The sequence below is a fragment of the Silene latifolia genome, chromosome 2, assembly GCF_048544455.1.
Source record: "Silene latifolia isolate original U9 population chromosome 2, ASM4854445v1, whole genome shotgun sequence".
In the NCBI taxonomy this organism is placed as follows: domain Eukaryota; kingdom Viridiplantae; phylum Streptophyta; class Magnoliopsida; order Caryophyllales; family Caryophyllaceae; genus Silene; species Silene latifolia.
In genome coordinates this window covers 178,876,641-178,889,418 of record NC_133527.1, presented here as the reverse complement: position 1 = coordinate 178,889,418, position 12,778 = coordinate 178,876,641, and the positions used below count along the sequence as shown (strand labels likewise).

At 35.6% G+C, this 12,778-nt stretch overlaps 1 long non-coding RNA gene across 1 annotated transcript; it reads left to right on the top strand.

The window, feature by feature from the left end:
• Positions 1-3,846: 3,846 nt before the first annotated feature.
• LOC141631402 (uncharacterized) lies at positions 3,847-4,879 on the top strand. Its single transcript, XR_012537625.1, has 2 exons — positions 3,847-3,916; positions 4,680-4,879. It is a non-coding gene; the product is annotated as an uncharacterized LOC141631402 (long non-coding RNA).
• Positions 4,880-12,778: the final 7,899 nt, after the last annotated feature.

Below are 12,778 nucleotides of genomic sequence, written 5' to 3'. Positions count from 1 at the left end.
TGCTAGGATTAAAACTTGGATGTTGCATTACATGCATACAATCGACGATATATCAAGTACGAATAACTTCCCTAATCATTAGTAGAGGCCGCTATCGAGGCGGGCGGGATTAGGTGTTCGATCAAAAGAGCTTCCTAATACGTACCCTCACCCCTTACTCCAGATATCTGTGAACACCCGTGTTCATTGGCATCCACGAGAGTCATTCTAGACATAGAATGCTAAGGGCAACGATTGCTTAGTGTTCATGTCACTACTTTGTGTCTTGACATGACACGAGGTATTCGAACGGTTCCAATTTCCCATAAAAATTGGTTGCGACTCTATACAAAAATGCAAACGCTTGTTTCTCTTTTCCTCCCAAGCGCCCCCGTGGGCCCCCGCTGTCCACAACGTGGTCGAATGTTCAAGCACGTACACGCCAAAAAGTAAGAACAAAGGTCTAGAATGCAAAGGGAGAAGAGAAGGGCGGACACTCGCGTGAGAAATATGAGGAGCGAAGGCTCCTATTTATACTAATCACGTGAAGGAATAGGGTTTTCGGAGAGACTTTGGAAGTGAATATCGGAAAGATATGAAAAAGATACGAAAAATACGCAGAAAAGGACATGGGAAGAGGCGCAGCAGTCACTGCGTCTCTTGGAAGAGGCGCAACACCTGCTGCGTCTGTTCCTAAGTGGTTTCCTCCTGCGGAAGAAAGATTTCCGTGTTTAAATTATGGAATAAAGGGATAATTTGGTTTTCCTTAATATTTGTATGAATATTACGGGAAATTGTTTACAAAAGAATAAAGATTATGAAATATTTATAAAATATGGAATAGAAATATCGGGAACATTCCAGAACATTCTGACTCGGGATTTAACGGTTATCAGAAAATGAAGACGGTTTTAGGCCCGGACTCCAAATGTACTCTAATTACTGTCAAAACGACCGTATCGGCACGTAGATGACAACTAAGAGGTAGACATTAGTGTTTGAGCAATAACTTGACGATAAACTTACGAACTGTCATAAATCGTTCCGCGTACCAAACATGCGGCCCAATCATCACCGGGTGGTTTGCGAGAGGTGCAGAAATGAGGTATCTACAGAGCCCCCACTTTGACTGAGGCTTGGACGATATGAAATGGTAAGGGTACCATGTTTGTAAGTTTTCACAAGAAACAAATGCTCATTTTTCCCTTGCAATTATCACGAGCACGACGGTTTTGCGGCTCATGAAGCTGTCTTTCTAAAATACAAGTTTATTTCTAGAAGACAGAGTGGGAGAATTTATTCAAGAGCCACAAAGAATGTTATGTCGCAAGAAACTGGTCTTTCTTGGCTACATGAGACGTTTTGTGTAAGATATTGTTTCTTTAAAACCTAGGAGGTTAAATTCGTCAAATTGTTGAAAATGATGGATTCATGCTACTTTTAAGAAAGTAAAGAGCTTATAACTTACAAAGAAATCGTTTGATTCAAATTGATTACTTCTAGAAAGTAATGAACATATGACTTACATAAGAGTGTTTAAGTCACAACTCAATATAAGGCTTAGAGCCATGAAAATCCGAAATAAAAAGGCTTGATTAGTTGCAAAGGGTTTTGCACTAATAAAGAGAGATTTCAAGGCTTGATTAGTTGCAAAGGGTTTTGCACTAATAAAGAGAGATTTCAAGGCTTGATTAGTTGCAAAGGGTTTTGCACTAATAAAGAGAGATTTCAAGGATGATTGGTTGCAAAGGGTTTTTACACCAATTGAAGTGCTTAAGTCTATTTGGATCTTCTTAGGGATTGTGTTTCATTCACTAGTAGAAAAAGTCCTATTGACATCGCCATAATAACATCGCTTTTAGTGAAAACGATGTAAATGTTCGTAAATAACATCGGTTCTTTCAAAAACCGATGTCAATTGGGTGCAATTTTTTGTTTTTGTTTGTTACTTTTATTTGTGCCATCGATTTGAACATCGGTTTTACTAAAAACCGATGTAAAAAATTCTCATTAACATCGGTTTGACATAAACGAAGTAAAATAATTTGGTTTATGTACAAATTGACCCCTAGTATTCATCTCCCTAAACCGATGTATATGCATTCATCTCCCTAAACCCTAACATTGAACACCCCTAGAAATCAGATTACCCATCTCCTTTTACAGTTAACACCCCATTTTAGTTTATCCTCGACAATCATCTCGCCACACCGTCAACTTCGCCCCAACTGCCACAACCCGCCGCGTTTGCCAACAACTATAATCGTCTGAGTTTGCTATCCTTCCCAATTAGGTGTGTTTCCCCTCTTCCTTTTTTCTATTGGAAATATTTTTTGTGTTACTTGTTAATTATACATGAAACGAAAAATTTTCCGTCTTAGTTTTTCAAAATTTATTAGGATTGGTAATTTATTTTGACTAATTATGTCGAATTTTGTTGTTAAGGTTTATATTAATTTGGGGATTTTAGGTAGAATGTGAATTAGGGTTAATTTATGGTATAGTTGGTGTGATAAGTTTATGTAGAATTTGAATTAGAATGATTTTACTGTCTCATGTTAGGTTTTTTTGTATCCTTGCTTTGCTCCCTTGGTTTGATGCCATAGTTATTCAATTGGATGCAGGTTAAGGTAAGGGGTGATAGTTTCAGGTAGTGAAAACAGCAGTTCGGCAATTAACAAATAATGAAAGTAAATTTTATTATGCAGGTTTGTTCATAATGAATAACAGGGTACAATGCATGCCTGATGGACGATGTAAGGAGTGATGTTTCGTTCTTCAACATATGTCTACAATTGGTATTTTCTATTACTTCGCTACAGTTAATGGAGTTTTGTCTTAAACTAGATTATGCAGGGTTGTTCCTAAGTTGATACAACTTAACTGTTTAGTCGAATTTGTTGTCTCTCTTAAAGTTATGCTAAGATTAGCAATGGTTACTAATATGACAGTATACTAAACCATTAAAGTTTTAGAATAGTTTGGTGATAGGGTGGCATTTTTCTTTAAAATATTTGATTATGTAGTTTTTTTTTTTATTATTACTCCATAAATATGACTTTCCTTGTTATAGTGAAATTGAATTGATAAAATTTGAGAGGCGGACAAATGTTAAGGCTGGCCTGCGAGGTTAAGCACAATGTTTATTTTTGATAAATAAATTAGGCATCTGACTTGGGTATATGTAGTGTTACATGTTCATCACAGAGTTTGAATACCATTGTTTTATGTTTGTGTTAATGAGAAAGTTATATAAATTGTTTAATAAGTAAAGAGTAACACCTCTGTACATTTTTTTGTTTAGGCTTTATTAATTCGTTTTTTTTTGTTCAGTTCAGCATTCTAGTGAAATTTATAATGGAGATAAGCACGCAGATAACAATGTCAGCAGTGTTACGTAACTGCTTGAAAAGTATTGTAGTCATATAGCCTTAGTTATTTTGCCTTAACTTTGTTTATGACATCAAGTGTCATGTGCTTCTCCACTGAAGGAGACTAACTACTAATGTGTATATCCTTTGTAATGGAATCATCAATTTCTAATCATAACTTAATTGACCATGGATGGATTTTTAATCACTTTAGGATATAGTAGCAAACTAGCAAACTCCCAAATGATTTCAAGAGTGTGTAGCTTTACTCCAGTTCTGCAAGATTGGGGTTTGTATAGTTTTATTATAATTTATAATCACCTGTTAGTCCTTTCGTGAATACAATACCCCCCAATTAATCTTAATTCTAATGCTATCTTGATTATACTCCTGAAATCTATTACTTTTGTTCTATTTCTTTGACATCCTTTTCATTGTTCAAAACATTTTTTTTTTGCTTTTGATCAATTAATTTTGTGCTTGATGATGTTTTAGAAGGGGCTTGTATTGGTGATGGGAGATGGGAGTCCCTGCCGGTTTCAAGCTGAGCATCGAGCTAGCACCAGGTCTGGCGCTATTTCTCTAATGATATCGAGATTTGAGTACTCGATGGTTTATTGTTGAGCATATTAGCTTTACTCCAGTTCTGCAAGATTGGGGTTTGTATAGTTTTATTATAATTTATAATCACCTGTTATTCCTTTCGTGAATACAATACCCCCCAATTAATCTTAATTCTAATGCTATCTTGATTATACTCCTGAAATCTATTACTTTTGTTCTATTTCTTTGACATCCTTTTCATTGTTCAAAACATTTTTTTTTGCTTTTGATCAATTAATTTTGTGCTTGATGATGTTTTCGAAGGGGCTTGTATTGGTGATGGGAGATGGGAGTCCTGCCGGTTTCAAGTGAGCATCGAGCTAGCACCAGTGTCCGCGCTATTTCTCTAATGATATCGAGATTTGAGTACTCGATGGTTTATTGTTGAGCATATTTTTTAATAATATTAGTTGCATCATGAATTAAAATCGAGAATTGCTTTGGTAGAACGTAATATCTCTGGCTGTGTGAATTTATTTAGTGTTGTGATGAAGACAATTTCGTAACTGGAGTTATATCTGTTATATATGATGGATTTCAAATAACTATGGACTGATCTTATATCTATTAACTTGGATCACTTTAGTGGGAAAAAAACATCGAATGTAATATATTGTTTTTTGTCGTAGAGGCTAGTGTATAGATATTGTTCGTATAGAATGTCCATGTATAGATATTGTTCGTATTTTCTAAGTGTGGCCTAATAATACTTGTTTTTGTATGTAGTGTGTTTCAGGTTTGCAAATGACAATTGAACATATGAACGAGGTTCGAGAGCTTTGGTCGCTTTATTGTGGAAAGAACGTCTAGAGTATGTATGATTTAGATTTCTAGAAATTGTAATTGAAAATACACATTTTGCGTCGTAGAAGCTTGTAGTGTACATTTTAAATTATTTTGAATGGACGGAATTGTATACGCTATGATATTTTTTTGGTATAATAAATATGTAGTTGTGTTTAAAATTGTTGGAAGGAATGATATGCAAGGTTGTTATTTTTATATTGATTCATTTTGCAGGCCCCTAACAAAGGTAAAAATTCACAAATAGCTTAAGAGTAAATCCTCATTCGAATCATACTACATCAGTTTCATACATCAGTTTCAGACAAAACGATGTAAAATGCCATTTATATTACATCAGTTTCAAACAAAAACCGATGTAATTGAGACACTATTAACATCGCTTTTTGCCTATAACCGATGTTAATAATATACTATTTACATCGGTTTTAGACCAAAACCGATGTAATTGAGACACTATTAACATCGCTTTTCACCTATAACCGATGTTAATAATATACTATTTACATCGGTTTTAGACCAAAACCGATGTAATTAAACACTAGTAACATCGCTTTTTACCCATAATCGATGTTAATTTTATACTATTTACATCGGTTCTGAAACCGATGTTTAGCTAAAAATACTAAATACGTCGCCCCCAGAAACATCGCAACAAAAGCGATGTAAATAGGGTAAAATAACCGATGTCAATGAGACTTTTTCTACTAGTGATTATTATGAAATACATAGCAAGTGAATCTAAAACCCACTTCTTCATTTAGAAGGAATGTATTCAATACATGTCTTGAGTTTTGAAGATTCTTGCAATCCTAAGATAATGTGAAACTTAAGAGAGGGTCTTAAGTAGGACATCAATGAGTTGGAATCAACATTTTGGATCATGTGATAAAACATTTCTCGATAAGTCGAGAAGTTGTGTTTATACATGGAGTTTAGTGGGAGTTACGGAAATTTTAATTAGTCCGATATGTGGATGACATATTGATCATTGCGAATGATTTAAGACTTTTGGAGTATTATAATACATCTTGAATATCCGGATTTATGAAGATAAATCCACATGATATTAGCGTCAGTAAGAAGTCTTATGTTGATAAGATTCATGACTAGTTCAATTAAATTGAACATATTTGATTGATTTCATTTGCTTCCGCTGCCGAATCAATTAAAAAGAAATGATGTATAACACTTCATATGCTTTGAGTATGATGAATTGTTTTTCAAAAATCGAATTTAAGTAATCTTTACCAAGTAAGCTATAAAGATTACCCTTAAGTGCTTGCAGAAGCATTAAGGAAGTAAAGCAAAGTGTTTATGATGCAATATTGTGTAAGGGTGTTACACAAGTGACAATTGACAATTGAGGTTGCGCATGGTTTCCGACAAAACCATAATCAAAACACATTAGGATGGTTAAGATACCATTGTTGCTATGATAATTAAGAAGTAGATTTTCTAGAATCGTTCTAGGCAATAAAGAACAATGAGAGATATTTATAACGGAAATTGAGTACACTTGCAATCATGAGATGTGCAAGAGGATGAGTCCCGCACACTGTGAAACCAGTGGGAGCTATTCTTAGGCTAAGAGGGCCTATGTCTTGATTGGATCTCGACACGTACTCAGAAAGTTTTGTGATGCAAATGTATACATTACCAAGGAAAACGAGTATGTAGTAAGGTTGAGTAAGGTACAAGAAGTTGATAAAACCTACTAACCAAAGCCTTCTCAAAGGCTAAACATGATGAGTCATGTCATTTCAATTGAATTGAAATGAACAACTACATACAAGATCAAATTAGATTATAGAACATGAAATAGTAATCAAGCATTGACTATTCACATATGATAATCGCATTTGTCGTTCGAGTTTTACTTTAAAACTCTTTTATTATACCTTGTTACATCCAAACGGGTTGTAGAGACAATTGAACCCCGTTAAAGTGAACACGGATTAACATAGTATTTGCCCATAGTCACTTGTATGAGGTGACGTCTCGAAGTGACTAGAGTGTGAGGCGATTGATGGCAAGTTCAAATGCCATAGAGTCATGTGAGATGACTAGTCGATCACATAGGCGATCTGTTAGGAACATTTTGTCGGGCCTTATGACCGCTTATAGAGTTTGGCAAATTTATATAGCCTGGTCGTGGCGAGAGCTACTATAGTATTCAAATGAGTCGATTCTTTTGACTAAAGACTATTCACCTAAGATGGCTCGGTTTGATTAACTTTGATTTGTGTTACTACGACCTTCGTAAATGGGGTCAAATGGGCATATTTTGGGTTATGATGGCTGTGGCTAGTCGAAGGGAATGAGTGCGATAGGAATTGTCCATCCCCTTGTCAGGGTTATAACAATATCTCAGGGCCACTCGAGGAGTAATGAACTGGAAATGCGTGGCCACGCTCGTAAGGTATCCAGAGTGGATAAATCCGGTCAATCAGTTATTCTCCAGATCGAGGAAACCATTCTTGATATGATCACTTGCAAGTACGACCTGAAAAACACCTTGCATTGAGTGGGAGATAGTAATAGGACAAGAGAATTGGTGACGCACACTTGTCGAGGACAAGTGGGAGATTGTTGGGAAATGTGTCCTCAACAATAGTGCGATCACATGATTTAAATATCATTATTAAATCTCATTTTAAGAATACAATTGGGAAGTAATATTGTTACTGTCAACTGGTCAACATATATCGGTAATGATTGGCTGACTAGAGTTTGACATTACTGTCGTGTGACGGTGGTGATCAGTTGACCCCCTAGGTCATACCTAAAGGGCAATACTCTTAATTGATTATTTAATTAATCGTATAATGTTGCGAGTTAATTGAATTACTTGAAAATTGACGGACGATTTTGGAAGTAAAATTTACGTATCAAATTGAAATATGATTAAATGAGATACGGTCTGAGTAATGAATTGTATCATTACTCGGATGAAATAATTGTTTAATGTAACAATTAAAATTTGAATGAATTGTTATAAATACAATCGGTTGTAATTTATAAATGGTAAAATATTTTTGCACAAGTAATTATGAAATTACTAAGTCGATTTTTGTTTGTGACGTATGTTTTTTAATACGTTGATTTTTAATATGTTAAAAATACATAACAAATTTATATCACATATGACATGTGACATATTGACAATTGACAAAAATAATATGGATACCATATTAACATATGTGCCGAAAATAAGAGGAGGTTTTAGCTAATATTGTGGTTGTTTTATTAAGTGGTAAACACAATCATTACATGCTTTAGTAGCCATGCAAGCCTACTAAACATTGTGAAGACAAATGTATGCATGCATTGGCTACCCAATAAACCCCCCTCCACCCGGTTTTTGATGAAAAAACCATCATTGGTTTTTCATCCAATTTTACCTAATATTACACTAAAATGTGTTAGTGAGGATTCATTCTTTTACTCATCCAAAAATTAGAGTTCTAGTGAGAAGAAAAATCCTCCTCTTCCTCTCTCATAAAAACCGAAATGTTCAAGTGTTAAATATTATTTTGGTTCAATTTTCTACCTTGATTAATATTATACTAGTATTTGTAATATTAATTAAATTAAGAGAAGCCTTGGGTATAAAGCTTAGGGAGAGATCTTATACTTAGATCTTGTTCATCCATAAGGGAAAGCTCAAGAACAAGAGAGAAAGGTGATCTCTCTTGTGCCCAATATAACCGAAATCTTCAATGTAAGGACATGATTTCTCCTCTATTTTATTATTGTTTGCATGCATAAAATCCGTTTTAATTTTATGACAAATTATTTAGACATATATGAGTATGTTAAGTTTGTATATGAATCTACATTTCCTTCAGATATCTGGAGTAAGGGGTGAGGGTACGTATTAGGAAGCTCTTTTGATCGAACACCTAATCCCGCCCGCCTCGATAGCGGCCTCTACTAATGATTAGGGAAGTTATTCGTACTTGATATATCGTCGATTGTATGCATGCAATGCAACATCCAAGTTTTAATCCTAGCATGTGAAGATTTAATTAAGTCGGTAAACACGTAATTTAACATACAGTTGGGTCGAATTAGGGATTTAATGCTCAATTACATGTGAAAACATTCAAGCAATAGAAGAAACACAATAATTACAAATTACAATAATGAAAATTACAATAAGTACAACGGATTAGGCGATTTATGTCGAAAATACCTTTAAAACGTATAATTTGAGGAAAAGAATAAAATTACGAACAAATCAGAAGGTGATAATACGATTAATAGTCAATTAATACGTAAACTAAATAAACTAGGTCAAGGCAAAAACGGAGTTCAGGGACAGAATTCATCCCGGAACAGGCGCAGCAGAGCTGCGTCCTTTGGAATAGGCGCAGCAGGCGCTGCGTCTGTTCCTGACCTGAATTCTGGCTGTGAAGCCGGAATTGCGTATTGTTAATATTCATTGATGAATTTAATGATTGATTAAAATTATTTACTCGGATGAAAGTGATTAATGGGTTATTTACATATGAATGGGTCATAGAAACGATAAAACATGAATAAGACGGAATTAAACGAATTAATATAAGATGGATTAATTACAGGAGTGAAAGATATTAACAAGCTAAACAAATTAAATCAATTAATTAGGTTAAACACAATGGATTAATGACGAATATGTGATAAATACGACAAAAGACAGATGAAAACTATATCAAAGACGAATTCCAGAAACCCAATATTGATGAATTGAATCTCTATAACCCGGAATTGAATTTAATGACGAAAACCCGCAAATATTGGATTATTTGGGATTTAAGTCGGATTTGTGATGATTAAAACATATTAATGATGATGATTAATGATATACATGTGAAATTAATGTGCTATCACGATGAAGAATTAACAAACAAACGAAACAAGTAAAAGAATTTTGACGAATAACAGAGGACGAACGAAGAAGAAAGGAAGCAGGAACTGCGGCAGCCACACGAAGAGTCGCAGCAGGAACTGCGCTCCTTCGAAGAGGCGCAGCAGTTGCTGCGTCCTTTCTCGACAGTTTGTCTACTGGAAATCCGTAAAAAGAGGTTTTAAAGCACGGTTTAGAAATCGGTTTTAATGAGGTATTTTCGACATAAACCTTACAATTGATGATACAAGAAATAAATACAATAAATAAAAGAGAGATTATACACCTTCAGACTTACATGTTGACGAAACGAGAAGGACTAAGATATCAATTAGTGATGCTCGACGCGGATACAAAGAAAGTGCCCTCGTAAGAGGAAAACGATTAGATTAATTAAGTTAATTGATGTGGAGTTGGTCAAATTGGTCGGTCATGCAAACGAGGCTGGTACTCAGAAGGATCCGAGCTTACGTGGTCGAATGTTCAAGCACGTAGACGCCAAAAAGTAAGAACAAAGGTCTAGAATGCAAAGGGAGAAGAGAAGGGCGGACACTCGCGTCAGAAATATGAGGAGCGAAGGCTCCTATTTATACTAATCACGTGGAGGAATTAGGGTTTCGGAGACTCTTTGGAAGTGAATCTCGGAAAGATATGAAAAAGATACGAGAAATACGCAAAAAAGGGCCTGGGAAGAGGCGCAGCAGCCACCGCGTCTCTTGGAAGAGGCGCAGCACCTGCTGCGTCTGTTCCCAAGGGGTTTCCTCCTGCGGAAGAAAGATTTCTGTGTTTGAGTTATGGTAGGACGGAAATAATTCGGTTTTCCTTAATATCTTATGTGAATATTACGGGAAATTGTTTACCAAAAGACAAAAATTATGAAATATGGAATAGAAATATCCGGAACATTCCAGAACATTCTGACTCGGGATTTAACGGTTATCAGAAAATGGAGACGGTTTTAGGCCCGGACTCCGAATGTACTCTAATTACTGTCAAAACGACCGTATCGGGACGTAGATGACAACTAAGAGGTAAATATTAATATTTGAGCAATTACTTGACGATAATCTTACGAATTGTCAGAAATCGTTCCGCGTACCAAACATGCGGCCCAATCATCACCGGGTGGTTTGCGAGAGGTGCAGAAATGAGGTATCTACACACGTAAGCTCGAATCCTTCTGAGTACCAGCCTCGTTTTCATGACCGACCAATTTGACCAACTCCACAATCAATCAACTTAACTAATCTTAATCGTTTTCCTCTTACGAGGGCACTTTCGTTACGTTCGAGTCGAGCATCACTAATTGTAAACTTAGTTCATCTCGTTTCGTCAAACATGTAAGTCTGAGGGTGTATAATCTCTCTTTTATTTATTGTTATTTACTTTTTGTATCATTAATGTAAGGTTTATGTCGAAAACATCTCTTAAAACCGATTTCTAAAACCGTGCTTTAAAATCCTTTTAACGGATTACCAGAAGATAACCGTCGAGAAAGGACGTAGCAACTGCTGCGCCTCTTCAAAGGAGCGCAGTACCTGCTGCGCCTCTTCGTGAGGCTGCCGCAGTTCCTACTTCCTTTCTTCTTCCTTCGTCCTCTGTAATTCGTCAAACTTTTATTTGTTTCGTTTGTTTTCTTTAATTCTTCGATACAATAGTCTAATAATTTCATGTATATAATTTATCATTCATTAACACGTATAATTCATCATTAAATCCGACTTAAATCCCTTATAATCTCATATTTGCGGGTTTTTGTCATTAAATTAATCCGGGTTGTAGAAATTCGATTTGTTCATATCGGGTTTCTGGAATTCGATCTTTGATATATTTCCATCTGTCTTTCGTCATTAACTTGTCATTAATTCATCATGTTTAACCTATTTTGTTCACCCATGTCACTAATCTCTCTTTAATCTTGTAATTAATTCGTCTTAATTCCGTCTCATCCATGTTTTATTGCTTTTATGACCTTAATTGCATGTAATTAACCTGTTAATCACTTCCATCCGAGTAAATATCGTTTTTAATCCTTAAATTCACCAACGAACATTAACGATTTGCAGTTTCGGCTTCACAGCCAGAACTCACCCTTGGAACAGACGCAGCAACTGCTGCGCCTCTTCCAGAGGGCGCAGCTCTGCTGCGCCTGTTCCAGGATGATTTCTGCCTCTGAACTCCGTTGTTGCTTGACCTAGTTTAATTAGCTTACGTATGATTGACTATTATCCGTATTATCGCCTACTGATTTGTTCGTTAATTCTTTCTTTTATTCTTTTTTCTCAAATTATCCATTTTAAAGGTATTTTCGACATAAATCAATAAACCCAATGTAATTATTGTAATTTTCATTATTGTAATTTTATTTTATTGTATTTATCATATTTCTTGTATCATTTGTATGTCTTCACATGTAATTGAACATTAAATCCTACCTCGACATTAATTGTATGCTAAATTAATTGTTCACCGACTTAGCTAATTTTCACATGTTAGGATTAAAACGTTGGATGTTGCATTGCGTGCATATAATCGACGATATATCGAGTATAGATGATGTCCCTAATCATTATTAGAGGCCGCTATCGAGGCGGACGGGATTAGGTGTTCGATCAAAAGAGCTTCCTAATACGTACCCTCACCCCTTACTCCAGATCTCTGTGAACATCCGTGTTCATTGGCATCCACGAGAGTCATTCTAGACATAGAATGCTAAGGATAACGATTGCTTGGTGTTCATGTCTCTACTTTGTGTCTTGACATGGCACGAGGTATTCGAATGGTTCCAATTTCCCATAAAAATTGGTGGCGACTCCACAAAATGCAAACGCTTGTTCTCTCTCCCAAGCGCCCCCGTGGGCCCATTGTCCACAGGGGGGGCATGTGAGCAATGAATAAGGAGGGTGCGAATAGTGTTATTTATGGTTCGGATTTTGCGTTCCGCCTTCCCATTTTGAGGAGAAGTATGGGGACATGAAAACCGAAATAAAAGAACACGAGACGCAAAAAATTTGTGGAGAGGGGAATTATTGAACTCACGACCATTGTCACATTGTAATATTTTTATGGGTAGATTAAATTGGGTTTTAATCATTTCATAAAATGTGGAAAATAGTTGTGTGACTTG